This window comes from Haliaeetus leucocephalus, unplaced genomic scaffold, assembly GCF_000737465.1.
Source record: "Haliaeetus leucocephalus isolate CR32 unplaced genomic scaffold, Haliaeetus_leucocephalus-4.0 Scaffold439, whole genome shotgun sequence".
Lineage (NCBI taxonomy): Eukaryota > Metazoa > Chordata > Aves > Accipitriformes > Accipitridae > Haliaeetus > Haliaeetus leucocephalus.
In genome coordinates this window covers 6,848,940-6,853,206 of record NW_010972875.1, presented here as the reverse complement: position 1 = coordinate 6,853,206, position 4,267 = coordinate 6,848,940, and positions in this window count along the sequence as shown.

Below are 4,267 nucleotides of genomic sequence, written 5' to 3'. Positions count from 1 at the left end.
CTTGTGTATTCTATTTTTCAGAATGGCGTGCAGCCAGTGTCTGTTAAATAGTTTTTATGTGTGATTTCAAGACTACTCCTTAGATCACAGGAGATACTAGTTTTAAGAGATACACTTTTAAGAGCTGTTTTAGGACATCACTCTTGCCAAACCTCCATGTGAAGAGCACATTTTGCAGCAGCAAAGCCCAATGGTCTGGTTTGGCTGGCAAGAGTGAGAGAATACTCTGGGCAAAGTGTAAAAGGAACTAGGCCTTAAGCCTTATTGTTTTAAGACTATTCATATTAGACATATAACTAATGATTAGAAATTGGTTTAGATATGATTAATAGAATGCAGGTGCTTATAAAACAATATCTATGAGCTGCTTAATTGTTCTATGAGACTCCCTCTTCATGGCTGGCTTAAAATCCAGTCAAGCTGAATCAACAGAGGAAGGATCATACATCTTAGACCTAAGACATGGGAGTAAGTGATTAACTTTAGAACAAGATAAATTAATGTATTAACCTGAGTAGGTTTTTTAGAAATTCATAGGTACCTTTCAAGTGTAAGAAGATAAGTGATGATGGTGACCGGACACCTTCTGCCTATGACCACCAATCTCAGAAGAACCAAGACATGAGAATGGAGAATGGATGAGATAAGATGATGAATGATAACGATATGAGAACAGAAAATCGGCTGGAAAATGACAGAGACTTTGGATTGGGACAGTGGGTGGCAAAAGGGTATATAAGGTTTGGAAACTTTTGGAAGTGTGCCATTCACTGTGGTGGTGGCCCAATTCTGAGTTGTTAATAAAGCAAACCTAGAGAAACCCACATCTGAAAATTCTTTAACAGAATTGGCAACCCAGATGGGACTCTAGGACACAAGAGAGAAAGAGAGCAACTGGATATTTCTCTGGACAAACCCGTTACCAATACTCAATTGCCAGCTAATCAGGTGAGTTCACCTAAGGGACTTGGGCACGGGTAGTTCCAGACAAAAGTTATCCTGGGAAACTCTTGTGTTTAAACTTGCAAAAATTAGTTAAGAAAAATGGGGTTAGCACCCAGCGTTGAAAGGGGATGGCCCTTGCTGAGGTTTTGGAAAATTGGAAAAAGATACCCTTGGCACAGACATTGCAAAAAAATAAATTGATAATATTGTGCCAAGAGGAATGGCCATTCCTGATGAGAAATAGAGGGGGAGGGCCAATGGATGAGTGGTCTCCTAAGGGAACATTTAAATGCCATAAGCAAAATTTTGGAGAATGAATTTGGAAGTCTCTGGAAGTCAAGATATTGATTATTGGTATATTTGGTATAATTGGGCACAACAAAGGAGAAAAACTCCCTTGTTGAAAATGAGGAAAAGTTTACTTCCCTCGGCCCCTGAGGCTGAGGAAACTGAGCTTTTCTCAAAAGGTGCTGGCATGTATCCAATGTGTTTGGATTACATCCCAAACCCAAGAGCAGGACCGGGTGCACCTGCTGAAGTTTCTCCAGTAACTGCAATAATGAGGCATGAACCTTGGAAGCAAGGTGATTTAGTAGCCTGGCAATCAGAGATGCCTCAGCTGCGTGATGATGCGGAAAAATGTGCTCAATTGTTATCGAGAATTGTCACTGATTATACCCCCAACTGGAACGATATGAGGACTCCGCTGCGAGAATTATTTCAGCCAGAGCAAAGAGAAAAGATTTTCTAAAAGGATAGAGAAATTACTCAGAGAGTCTAGGGGTTAAACCCATGGCCTGAACAAGATCCACAATGGAATCTTACAACCACAGAAGGAGCTAGGGCTCATCAAGCTGCCATTCAACAATTAATAGAAGCAGTTTGCCAAGCTAGTGAGAGAGTAACTAATTGGAAAAAAAATTGGAAAAATTAGAATGTAGGCAGAAACCTGATGAACATCCAAGGGATTACTGGGGATGATTGAAAGCAACTTTGATGAAATATGGGGGCATGACCCGTGACAATTTCCAGGAGCCTTTAGCTATTAGTGTTTTTGTAGATCAGTCTGCTCCAGACATAAGTAAATATTTTAGGAAACTTATGCCAGGCTGGCAGGGTGAGACATTAGCTAAAATTCTAAGTATTGCTGCCTTTGTTTTTGATGGAAGAGCTGAAGAGAAACAAAAACAGGAAGAGGAGAAATTAAAACGAGAATGGAAAGAGAGAGAAATTGGATTGTTAGCTGCAGCAATTACTCAGAAATTTAACCCACGAATGAGAGGCCGGGGATTCACTCGGGGAAGATTTAGGGGAAGAGGGGCACAAGGTAGAGCCCCTCCTGTTTCTCAATACACTAACTCTTTAGAGTGTTTTTATTGTGGAAATTTAGGACATATACAAAGAGAGTGCCCACTGAGACCTGTGGCAACCCAAGGAGGATTCCTACCTGACAGACCACCACAACCTCATTTGCAGTAAAGAATGGTATTCCTCTTCTCTGGGAACTAAAAAAGGAACAATGGGAGCTGTCGGAATCAAGGTAGATGAGCGCGGTCAGATTTCTGCAAAGGTAAACGATATTCTTGTTACTTTCTATTCTTGTTACTTTCCTAGTAGATACGGGAGCGACATTGTCTTTGTTAAATTTTGAAGTCCCCCAGATGTCAAATGAAACTGTGATGGTACAAGGGGTGGTAGGGGAAGAGATAAAATATTTGTCTACTCCTCTGCCAGTAGTTTTGAATGAAAAATTAGTTTGGGGAAGATTTGTAATTTCTCCAAACTCTCCCGTTTCCCTGCTGTGACGAGACCTTTTGCAGGAATTTGGTACATTTATCTCTTTGGCACCTACAGGAATCCAATTAATTATAATGGGTTCTGAAGTAATTGAATTTAAAGAACAAAAACATAGTGATTCAAAAATACCACCTGAATTAGCTGAAGTTCCCAGAGAACTTTGGAGTACATCAGGAGATGAAGTAGGATTATTGAAATCTGCTGAACCAGTTGTGATAAAAACAAAAGGAGGGACCCCTCCTTCAATTCGGCAATATCCGATTATAAATGAAGCTATTCCCAGCATTGAAAAACAAATTGTGCATTTTTTTGGAAAAGGGGATTTTGAGAGAGTGTCGTAGTCCCTGTAATACCCCAATTTTGCCAGTAAGCAAACATAGGATAGATAAGGATGGAGATCCTGAATATAGATTTGTTCAAGATTTACGAGTAGTAAATGAGCATATAATTGCCCCACACTCTGTGGTACCAGACCCTAGTTTGATTTTAACCCAGATTCCAGTATGGGCGCAGTATTTTATAGTGCTTAATCTTACTGGAGCTTTCTTTAGTATTCCAATTGCTGAAGAAAGCCAACCAATTTTTGCTTTCACTTGGCAAGGGAAGCAACTTGCTTGGACTAGGTTACCACAAGGCTTTACTAGTTCACCAACAATTTTTTCCCAGATTCTGAAAAATGATTTACAAGACTTAGTTTTTCCAAGAAAATCTGTCCTGGTGCAATACGTTGATGATTTGTTATTGGCAAGTAAAACTGAGAATTATTGTATTCGAGATACTGAATATCTGTGTATTCAACTTGTTAAAAAAGGACACCATGTATCTCCATCTAAATTGCAGTTTTGCAAACAACAAGTAAAATATTTAGGATTTATATTAAAGCCCGGAGGACGAGAAGCGGACCCTGAAAGAGTCCAAGCAATTCAAGAAATACCGAGACCAGTGACAAAAAAACAGTTGAGAGGATTCTTGGGACAGGTAGGATTTTGCCGTCCTTGGATCCCAGGATTCAGTGAAATAGCTAAACCTTTGCATGAAGCAACTTGAAATGAGGAAATAGAACCAATCGCTTGGGGCACTGAGAGGGAGAAAGCCTTTTGTACTTTAAAGGCTGCACTCTTATCTGCCCCAGCATTAGGGCTTCCTGATTATTCAAAACCTTTTAGATTATATTGAGATGAAGCAAAAGGGGTTGCAAAGGGAGTGTTAGTACAAGCTTTAGGACTGCATGAGAGACCTGTTGCTTATTTTTCTTCTACATTAGATCCAGTGACTAAAGGAACTCCCTTTTGTATTAGAGCAATAGCAGCTGCAGCTGAAACGGTTGAGAAAACCAGAACAATTGTTTTAGGTCATCCACTAACTGTTTGTGTACCTCACGAGGTAGAAATTTTGTTAAAGCAATACGCGGAGAAAGCTTTGTCTCCGCAATGAGCACATAGATATGAAATAATTCTTTTATTGGCTGATAATTTGAAATTGGAGAGGTGCAACACTCTAAACCCTGCAACTTTAATGCCTTTAC